The following is an 11,668-nucleotide window of genomic DNA, read 5'->3' as shown; positions in this document are numbered from 1 at the left end:
ATTCACTACAGAAAAGGAGTTTGGTGATTGTAGAGGTGACTTACAGCAGACTAAAAAGCTTGAGCATATAGACATAAAGAAAGAGGATGTGCTGGAGCTTTTTGAAACCATCAAGATGGATAAGTCACCAGGACTGGACGAGATATATCCCAGGCTACAGTGGGAGGCAAGGGAGGAAATTGCTGAGCCTCTGGCAATGATCTTTGCATTATCAATGGGGACGGGAGAGGTTCCGGAGGATTGGAGGGTTGCAGATGTTTTTCCCTTATTCAAGAAAGGGAGTAGAGATAGCCCAGGAAATTATAGACCAGTGAGTCTTACTTCAGTGGTTGGTAAGTTGATGGAGAAGATCCTGAGAAGCAGAATTTATGAACATTTGGAGAGGCATAATATGATTAGGAATAGTCAGCATGGCTTTGTCAAAGGCAGAACATGCCTTACGAGCCTGATTGAATTTTTTGAGAATGTGACTAAACACATTGATGAAGGTAGAACAGTAAATGTAGTGTATATGGATTTCAGCAAGGCATTTGATAAGGTACTCCATGCAAGGCTTATTGAGAAAGTAAGGAGGCAGGGAATCCATAGGGACCTAGCTTTGTGGATCCAGAATTAGCTTGCCCTTAGAAGACAAAGAGTTTTTGTGGATGGGTCATATTCTGCATGGAGGTTGGTGACCAGTGGTGTGCCTCAGGGATCTGTTCTGGGACCCCTACTCTGCGTGATTTTTATAAATGACCTGGATGAGGAAGTGGAGGGATGAGTTAGTATATTTGCTGATGTCACAAAGGTTGGGGGTGGTGTGGATAGTGTGGAGGGCTGTCAGAGGTTACAGTGGGACATCGATAGGATGCAAAACTGGGCTGAGAAGTGGCAGATGGATTTCAACCCAGATGTCTGAGGTGGTTCATTTTGGTAGGTGAAATATGATGGCAGAATATAGTATTAATGGTAAGACTCTTGGCAGTGTGGAGGATTAGAGGGATCTTGGGGTCCGAGTCCATAGGACACTCAAAGCTGCTGAGCAGGTTGACTCTGTAGTTAAGAAGGCATACGGTGTATTGGCCTTCATCAACCATGGGATTGAGTTCAAAAGCCAAAAGGTAATGTTACATCTATATAGGACCCTGGTCAGATCCCACTTGGAGTACTGTGCTCATTTTTGGTCACCTCACTACAGGAAGGATGTGGAAACCATAAAAAGGGTGGAGAGGAGATTTACAAGGATGTTGCCTGGATTGGGGAGCATTCCTTACGAAAACAGGTTGAGTGAACTTGGCCTTTTCTCCTTGGAGCAACAGAGGATGAGAGGTGTATGAGGTAATTGGAAGCATGAATCATGTGGATAGTCAGAGGCTTTTTCCCAGGGCTGAAATGGCTAACATGAGAGGGCATAGTTTTAAGGTGCTTGGAAGTAGGTACAGAGGATATGTCAGGGGTAGGTTTTTTACGCCGAGAGTGGTGAGTGCGTGGAATGGGCTGCCGGTCACTGTGGTAGAGGCAGAAACGATAGGTTCTTTTGAGAGGCTCCTGCTTCGAGGGCTGTGGGTAACCCTAGGTAATTCCTAAAGTAAATACATGTTCAGCACAGTGTTGTGGGCCGAAAGGCCTGTATTGTACTGTAGGTTTTCTATGTTTCTGAACTATATTCCATCTGGATTTAGAATCTTTGGCATGCTTCAAATGTCTGTCCTTCTGCAGACTACCTTTTTCCTCAACACTACCTACCACTCCAGCTATCTTTGTATCATCTCCAGACTTGATCACAAAGTCATTAATTCTCTCATCTTGATTATTAGCATATAATGTGAAAAGTAGCAGACCCCACACCAACTCCTGTGGAACACTACGGCAGCCAATCAGAAAAGGCCCCCCTTATTCCCACTCTTTGCCTCTGCCAGACAGACTATTTTCTGTTCACGCCAGTATCCATCCTATAATACTATAGGCTCTTAACTTGTTCAGCAGCCTCATTTACAGCACCTTGTGAAAGTCCTCTAAAAATTCAAGTAAACAACATCCACTGACTTCCCTTTGTATATCCTGCCTGCTATTTCCTCAAAGAGTTTCAATAGATTTGTCAGGCAAGGTTTCTCCGTAAGGAAACCATGTTGACTTCAGCCTATTTTATTGTGTGCATCCAAGTGTACCCCAAAACCTCACCCTTAATGATGGACTCTAACATCTTGCCAACCACTGAAGTCTAGCTAACTTACTTATAATTTACTGTCTTTGCCTCCCTCCCTTCTTAATGAGTGGAGTGTCATTTGCAATTTTCAGTCGTCCGGAACTGTTCCTGAATATAATGCTTCCTGAAAGATCAATACTGATGCCTGCACAGTCTCTTCAGCCACCTCTTTCAGAACCCTGGAGAGTAGTCCATCTGGTTCAGGTGACTTCTCTATCTTCAGACCATTCCGTTTCACAAGCACCTTCTTCTTAGTGAAAGCAACTACACTCACTTCTGCCCCCTGACACTCCTGAACTCCTGGCATGCTGCTGGTGTCTTTCACAGTGAAGACTGAAGCAAACTACTTATTCAGTTTGCCTGCCATTTCTGTGTTGTCATTACTAATTACACTAACTGTCCTGCTGAAGGATTTCGGCCTGAAATATCGACTGTACTCTTTTCCTAGATGCTGCCTGGCCTGCTGAATTCCTCCAGCATGTTTTGTGCACTGCACTAATGATTCAGCATCATTTTCCAGCAGTATAATGTCCACTCTTGCTTCTCCTTTACTCTTTATATATATGAAAAAATGCTGGTATCCTCTTTTACATTATTGGGTAGCTGAGGCTTCATCTTTTCATTTCTTATTGCCTTTCTAGTTGATTTTTCTGTTGGGTTTTAAAAGCTTCCCAATTTTATAGTTTCTCACTAATTTTTTGCTATATTGCATGCCCTCTCTTTTGCTTTTATGCTGTTCTGACTTCCATTATCAGTCACAGTTGCCTTATCCTTCCTTTAGAATGTTTCTTTTTCTTTGGGATGAACTAGTCCTGTGTCTTCCGAATTGCCCTGAGAAACAACAGCCATTAATGCTCTACCATCTTCCTTGCTGGTGTCCCCTTCCAATCAAGTTTGGCCAACTCCTCTCTCACACTGCTGTAGTTACCTTTACTGTATAGCAAAACATCCAATTTTAGCTTCTCCATCTCACACCACAGGGTGAATTCTATGAAATATTATAATCACTGCCTTATTAGCATTCCTTTACCTTAAGCGCCAAAATCAAATATAGTTCATTACACCACACCCAATCCAGAACCACAAGCTTCACTATCATTCTACAAATTCCCTCTCTTGGGATCCAGCACCAACCTGATTTTCCCAGTCCGCCTGCATATTGAAATTCCCCACGACTATTATTACATTGCCATTTTTACTTGCCTTTCTATCTCCTCTTTTGGTTTGTATCCCATGTCCTGGCTACTTTTCAGAGTCCTGTATAGAACTCACATCAGGGTCTTCTTACGCTTGCAGTTTCTCCATTCTACTCATAAGAATTCTCATCTGATCCTATGTACTTCTTTCATTTTTTTCCCAACAATGTCATCCCACCCCCTCTACCTACCTGCCTGTCTTTTCAATACGACGTACTGGATATCTGACTCTTCCTTTAAGAAGTTTCTTACAACCAGCCTCTAGAACAAACTTTTTGACAGCTATATTATATTTCCAAATGGTTCTCCATTATCATTCTTTTGTCATAAGGATCATGGAAATGCCATATTCAGTTTTGTAAATTGACAAACTGAAAGGCATCACCTCACTGATAGGTTTTTGGACAAATGTTTTTTTGAGATAGAAGGTGACTAGTGGCTGCTGCCATTCTTTGCATCTTTCTTGTATTTGTCATAGAGGGCAACTCTTGACAGGGAGTATTTTCTTTGTGATGAGGGAGAAATGCTTTAGCCACTGGGAGTAGACAGTGGTGTAAGATCCATGCAATAATATTCCTCTTGGAACATAAGAATCAGAATCAGAATAAGGTATATTATCACTGACTTATGTCATGAAATTTGTTGCTTTGTGACAGCAGTATCATGCAAAACATTAAAAAATTACAAATTACAATGTATAAAATGTGCGAAAAGAGAGCAAACTAGTGAAGTGGTGTTTATGGACTGTTCAGAAATGTATTGGTGGAGGGACAGAAGTTTCCTGAAACGCTGAGTGTGTGTCTTCTGGCTCCTGTCCCTCCCTGATGGTAGTAATGAGAAGAAGAATGTCCTGGACAGTGAGGACCCTTAATGATGCACACTGTCTTTTTGAGGCGCTGCCTTTTGAGGTTGTCTTTGATGGTGAGGAGGCTATTCCCCTTGCTGGACCTGGCCGGCTCTGCAAACTCTTTTGATCCTGTGCATTGGAGCCGCCATACTAGGCACTAACGCAACCCGTCAAAATGCTCTCCCCCAGACATCTGTAGGAGAATACTATATTGCTGCTGCAAAACATCACATTTCATGATTTGTATTAGTGTGAATTAACCTGATTCTGATTCTTCTGTTCCACTGGAAAATAGGAATTCCAGAAATCTTATACTACTGTCTCCACCCAATGGCCAAAGCCTTTTTCCCCACAGTCACAAGTATTAGGCTTAGTCCTTTCACAGAAGATGATTGCTTTTATGGGATCCTTAAGATCCACTGCATGCTTCCCTCTTCCATGACGGTATCCAGATGTCAGAAACTCACTGATTACTAAGCTAGATGTCTTGTGACAAGTAACTCTATGTCAAAGTCTAATTTTCTGGGAGTGTCTCAAGAGTAAGAGGAAATTCCAGAGCGGAAGTTCAGTTTAATGTTTCCACCAACGGTGGCTTCAGGAACAATGAATATGTAAAAACAAGACCAGGAAGTAAATGTTTATAAATATATAGTTCATATCACAATATCAGATCACTTTGCAGCCAATTACAAGTCTGACTAACATTATAGAAGATTTCTGTTCCCAACCTGACAGTTCATAAGTCACAAATGCAGCCATGAACCAAGTTCTTAGGAGACAGAAGATGCCCGCAGCCCTGAGCGGCCGGCAAATTCATCCCAAATGCTCGTATGTTGTCAGTTCATAACCCAGAAAGCTTTTTGAAATGCACAAAGTGTGTAGTCAAGCTCGTTCAAAAAGAAATGTAGAGATATTAAATGAGAGTTAACACCGAATCTCCGGCTTCTCTTAAGTGTTGGGATAACAGCCTGGATTTAGGTTTCCATAGTCTATTAATGGGACTTAACAACGTATTGATTCAGAAATCCAACCATCACTCCCAGCATCTCACATCTTTCCCTTTCAACACCTGACCTAGACTCACTAATTAACTGCCAACTTGTGCCCCTTCCCCTCTCCCCACCTTTTTATTCCGGCTTCTGCCTCCTTCCTTCCCAGTCCTATGAAGGGTCACGACTGTTCATTTCCCACCATAGATACCTCCTGGTCCGTTGGCTTCCTCCAGCACTTTGGGTGTATTGCTCCAGATTTCCAGCATCTGCAGAATCTTTTGTATGGTGATTCAGAGAAGAGCTATCAATTAAATGAGTCACGAGAAGAGACGAATGGGTACACTAGGCCATTAGTAAGAGAAAATCTGCAGATGCTGGAAATCCAAGGAATTGAGAGAAGGGTAATGCCCCCCCCCACTTCCTTCAAACTAAAGGTGTAGCCACGGGCACTCGCATGGGTCCCAGCTCTGCCTGACTTTGTGTCGACTACGTGGAACAGTCTACGTTCTAAGCCTACACTGTTGACCACCCCCAATTTTCCGACGCTACATCGACAACTGCATTGGTGCTGCTTCCTACACCCACATGGAGCTCGTCAACTTCATCAACTTTGCTTCCAACTTCCACCCTGCCCTCAAATTTACCTGGTCCATTTCTGACAGCTCCCTCCCCTCTCTCGATTTCCCTGTTTCTGTCTCTGATGGCAGCTTATCTACTAATATCTATTATAAACCCATGGACTCTCACAGCTACCTGGACTATACCTCTTCCCACCCTGTTACTTGTAAAAACGCCATCCCCTCCTTTCAATTCTTCCATCTCTGCCGCATCTGCTCTCAGGTTGAGGCTTTTCACTCCAGAATGAAAGAGATGTCCTGTTTTCAAAGGAAGGAGCTTCCCTTCCTCCACCATCAACTCTGCCCTCAACCACATATCTTTTATTTCACGCACATCTGCTCTTACCCCATCTTCCCGCCACCTTCCTGAGATAGGATTCCTTTTGTCCTCACCCACCACCCCACCAGCCTCTGCATCCAGCACATAATTCTCCAGAACTTTCACCATCTTCAACTATATCCCACCACCAAACACATCTTTCCCTCCCACCCCTATTTTCTGCATTCTGCAGGGATCGCTCCCTACACAGCTCCCTTGGCCATTCGTCCCCCCTACTGATCTCCCTCCTGGCACTTATCCTTGCAAGCAAAACTAGTGCTGCACCTGCCCCTACACTTCCTCCCTCACTACCATTCAGGGCCCCAATCAGTCCTTCCAGGTGAGGTAACACTTCACCTGTGAGCCTGCTGGGCGTCCGGTGCTCCCGGTGTGGCCTCCTGTATATCGGTGAGACCCAACGTAGATTGGGAGATTGCTTCGCCAGAAAAAGTGGGATCTCCCAGTGACCATCCATTTTAATTCCACTTCCCATTCCTATTCCGATATGTCAATCCATGGCCTCCTCTACTGTCGCGATGAGGCCACACCAGACTGGAGGAACAACACCTTTTTTCTGTCTGGGTAGCCTCCAACCTGATGGCATGAACATCGATTTCTCGAACATCTGGTAATGCCCCCATCCCCACCCCCTCTCCTTCACCATTCCCCATCCCCTTCTCCATCTCTCACCTTGCCTCCCTCTGGTGCTCCTCCCCCCACCCCCCTTTCTTCCATGGTCTTCCATCTTCTGCTATTAGATTCCCCCTTCTCCAGCCCTGTCTCTTTCACCAATCAACTTCCCAGTTCTTTACTTCATCCCACCCCCTCCCAGTTTCACCTATCACCTCGCCTTTCTCTCTCCCTTCCTCTGACCTTTTAAATCTACTCATCTTTTTTTTTCTCTCCAATCCTGCTGAAGGGTCTCGGCCTGAAACTTTGACTGTACTCTTTTCCATAGATGCTGTCTGGCCTGCTGAGTTCCTCCAGTATTTTGTGTGTGTTGCACTATAGGTTATAGATTGGCTTCCATTTGGTCTCAATGCAACTAAACATTAATTCCTAGTCAATATCAATCCCTCCTATCAATACTCTCAACCCTTCAACATACTGCATGAAGCACTAGCTTGGGGGTATTCATCAAAAGGAATTAAATTGACTAGGAATGGGAGCGAATCTGCAACCTACAAAACTAGGAGCCGGCTGAACCCATTACCCTGCCCAGGACCAGTACATGTATTATTGAACCTAAATACAAGAAATCCTGCAGATGCTGGAAATCCAAAGCAACACCCGAAACGCTGGAAGAACCCAGCAGGTCAGGCAGCATCCATGGAAATGAACAAATAGTTGATGATTCAGGCCAAGACCCTTCTTTAGGACTGGAAAGGAAGGGGAAAGTTCCTAGAATAAAAAAGATGGGGGAGAGGAAGCAGGATAGCTAGAAGGTGATAGGAGAAGCCAGGCAGGTGGGAAAGGTAAAGAGCTGGAGATGAAGAAATCTGAGAGTGGAGAAGAGTACACTATAGAAGAAAGTGAATGAGAAGGATTACCCAGAGGTGGGGTGGGGGTTTAACCAGAAGGGGAAATCGATATTCATGCCAACTGGTTGGAGGCTACCCAGACAGAATCTAGGGTGTTGCTTATATTCTCAACATGGCACAAGAGGAGGCTGCGGGCCAACTTGTCAGAATGGGAGTTGGAATTGGAATTAAAATGATTGGCCACTGGGAAGTTCTGCTGTAGGCGGATGGAACGGAGGTGCTTGACTGAGCAATGCCCCAATTTATGAAGAGTCTCACCAATGTAGAAGGGAGCACCGGATGCAAAAGACGACCCCAGCAAATCTGCAGGTGAAGTGTTGCCTCACCTGGAAGGGCCTTCCTTCCTCACCATTGATCACCCACATCTCCTCCATTCCCTGTACATCTGCACCCACCCCATCTACCCGCTGAGTTCCTCTTGTCCTTACCAACTACCCCTATGAGCCTCTGACCTCTTAACACTTGCCACCCCCCGCCCAAACCTTTTCATTCTGTCGACTTCCCCCTTCCTTTCCAGTCCTGAGGAAGGGTCTCGGGCCCAAATGTGGACTGTTCATTCATTCCCACGGATGCTGCCAATGCTGCCGAGTTCCTCCAGCAGTTTGTGTGTGTTGCCAGGTGAGGTATTGAACCTGCTTCCCCCATGAGCGATTAGTTCGAAACGTCGCGCTGAAACCCAGCGCAGGGCCGGCCCGATCCCTATTGGATGCGATACTGCTTTCCGGTGGGTTGTGCCGTGCTGAGCCCGAGGTTCCGGGCCCAGGATGGGGCTTGGCTGTCGACGTGGCGGCGCTGAGAAGGGTGAGGCGGTGGCGGCAGCGAGCGGGTGTGCCGGCAGGTGAGTCTTGAGCCCGCCACAGCAGGGCGGAGGGTTTAAACTGCGAACGGACGACGGTGGGAGGCCACGGTCACAGCCCCCGGGGTTAGACCCTCGGCTCGGCGTGCACCCCCCTCCGACGCTTCAAAGTCCAGAGCGTTTTAAACTCCAGGCGGTTTGCAGTGCAGCTGATCGGCTCCCGAACCGGACCACAGAAAATTTCTCACCCCAAGGGGGATAGGTGTGTGCAAAACTCTGGGAGCAGAGGCAGAAACTCTCACCTTTACAAGTTTTGCAATAGATGTGCTGCAGTTTACGAAGCCATGGACCTAAAGCAGCGAGGCTCTTTATCCCTGCTGTGAGAAGCAAGGATGGAGATTTCGGGAGCTCCTGCAAAAAAAACCAGATCTGGATACAAAAAAGGGGGCTTATTTTAATAAATGCCGTAGCAGGCATAAAACAGATTCTTAAAAGTGGTGTGAAATTATTGGAATAATCTATACTTGGAGAAGTAGGGCGTTATTAGAATAATCCGCTTGGTTTTGTTAAGAGAAGATCCTGTCTAATATGCATTTTCAAGGAGATGATTAATGTGTTAAAGGTACTGCGGTTATGTAGTTTACGTGAAGTTCAGTAAGGCCTTTGACATGTCCAAGCGGTAAGATTCGTGGCAATTTGGTAGAGTGGATCTGAAATTAGTTCAGTAATACGGACAGGGATCGATGAAGGAGATTGTTTTTGCAGTGAAAGCTTATGAACAGTTTTGTACCAAAGACAAAGTTGAGTTTATTGTCATATGCACAAGGTGCACTGGAAAAACTCGCAGCAGCATCAGAGACACATAGCTTTACCGAAGCAGCCATTCACAAGTAAAACACAAAATACACAGTCTTACAAGTAAAACACAATCAAAACAAAAAGTCAATTTTAGTGCAAAATGATCAAAGTGGTTATAGTGTTTCTAGACTAGTGATAACGGTTGTGACAGTTGGTTCAGGAACCAAATGGTTGAAGAGAAATAGTTGTTCTTGAACCTAGTGCATAGGACTTCAGGCTTCTGTACATTCTGCCTGGTAGTACCTGTGAGAAGATCTCGTGGTCCAGTTGGTGGACCATGATGAATTTTGCCTTCTTGAGGCAGCACCTCCTGTAGGTATTACTGATAGTGGAGAGGGATGTGCCCATTGTATATTGGCCTGAGTCTGCTACTCTCTGTAGCTTCTTGTGTTCCTGTGCATTAAAATTGCCACATTGGACCATGGTGCACCCAGTCAGAATACTTCCAACAGTACACTTTATAGAAGTTTGTTAGTTTGTGGTGACAAACTGAACCTCCTTAACCTCCTAAGAAAGTAGAGATGCTGACACCTCTTCCTTGTGATTGCATCCATGTGTTGGGCCCAAGACGGTTCATCTGGTATGTTAAGCCCAGGAATTTAAAGCTGCAGATTCTCTCCACCACTGATCCACTAATATAGACTAGTGCATGTTCAACCATCTCTTCCTTCCTTGTCAACAATCAGCCCTTAAGTTGTACAGATGTTGAGCTAGAGGATGTTTTAACACTGCTCAACCAGGTGCCCGATCTTCCATCTATACCACAGGGGATCGGTCTTGGGACCTTTGTTATATAAAGGAAAGATGCATATGAATGTAGAAAGTATGAACAATATATTTCCAAATACTGGTTCTGCTGTAGATAGTGAGTTATCTTTGGCTACAGAATGGCATTGATGGACAGAACAATGGTTAGGAAATACTGAGGTACAGTGGGATCTTGTACAAGGTCCATCTTGGGGAATTACTTTCACCCAGCAGATGACCGAAACCTGGAACTTGCTGCCCAAAGGAGCAGTGAGGAAAGGTAGTTTTCAGAAGTAGTTGTTGATCATTTGAGATGCTATGATATAGAAGGCTTCAGGCCAAGTGTTGGGAAATGAGATTTGGATCTTTAATTTGTATGCCACATCAGTTCCCCTTCAAACATTTAAGAATTCTCTCCTTTTTCTCTTACTATGTCCAAGCCTGAAACCCACCAAGATAGTTGTTTTTTTGATTATATCCTTGAGAGCATCACTGATATCAATAGCTTGACCATCAATAACTATCAACAACAAAAACCCCAGACTTTGGTGTCTCTTTCCTAGAAGTTCTGGTTCTCTACCCGCACTCTGCTTTTAACACATTCCTTAAAATCGATCACTTGGACTACTTCTAATCATAAGTCTTGCATTTTCTTTGCAACAGATGATACAGTTAAGCCTCTCCCAAGTACATGTGGAACCTTCTGTGTGTTTTTAGATGACCATGTACCAATCCCCAGTTTTGCTGTGCTACTGGGGCATCTCAGCTTTGCATTCCATCATGTGAAAGCAACTGAGGAGCTTCAGAGTGAGGAAAATTCTCCTACTTACCTTTCTGCACATCAAGATGCTTGAAGTAGTTTTGACGCAAACCAATGTTAAAGATTTTTTTTCATGAGTGAAAACAGACAGGAGGTTCTGTGGACCTGAATGGGACACCCAGATTAGTCCTGACGAAGGGTTTCGGCCTGAAACGTCGACTGTGCCTCTTCCTAGAGATGCTGCCTGGCCTGCTGCGTTCACCAGCAACTTTGATGTGTGTTACCCAGATGATATGTTGCCTCCCAGGTGTCAAGGTCAGGGACATCTCGGATCGTGTCCACAGCATTTTGGAGAAGGAAGCAGAGCAGCCAGATATTTTGGTACATATTGGTATCAATGACATATGAAGGAAGGGCAAAGAGGTCCTGAAGAGAGAATTTTGAGAGCTAGGCATAAAGCTGAGAAGCAGGACCTCTAAGGTAGTAATTACTGGATTACTACCTGTGCCACATGCCAGTGAGGGTAGAAACAGGATGATTTGGACGGCATGGTTGAGAAGCTGGTTCAGAGGGCATGGCTTCAGTTTCTTGGATCATTGAGATCTCTTCTAGGGGAGGTATGACCAGTACAAAAGGGATGATTTGCACCTGAACCGGGGGCGGGGTGGGTGGGCGGGGTGCAATGTTCTCACAGGCAGGTTTTGTTAGAGCAGTTGAGGAGGGTTTAAACGTAATTGACAGGGGGGTGGGAACTGGAGTGAAGGGACTCAGGATAGGACGGATGGTTAAATAAAAAGATAGTGTGCA

The 11,668-nt window shown here is 45.0% G+C and overlaps 1 protein-coding gene across 2 annotated transcripts in view; it reads left to right on the top strand.

Moving 5' to 3' along the window:
• Positions 1–8,417: 8,417 nt before the first annotated feature.
• Positions 8,418–11,668, top strand: part of fam114a1 (family with sequence similarity 114 member A1) — a 45,896-nt gene continuing 42,645 nt past the window's right edge. For both annotated transcript variants that reach the window (XM_063042150.1, XM_063042149.1), the window contains exon 1: positions 8,418–8,538. The gene's annotated coding sequence lies outside the window, so the exon portion shown is untranslated. The remainder of the gene's footprint in view (positions 8,539–11,668) is intronic.

The sequence above is a fragment of the Mobula hypostoma genome, chromosome 3 (assembly GCF_963921235.1).
Source record: "Mobula hypostoma chromosome 3, sMobHyp1.1, whole genome shotgun sequence".
Lineage (NCBI taxonomy): Eukaryota > Metazoa > Chordata > Chondrichthyes > Myliobatiformes > Myliobatidae > Mobula > Mobula hypostoma.
This window is presented reverse-complemented; position numbering and strand designations above follow the sequence as displayed.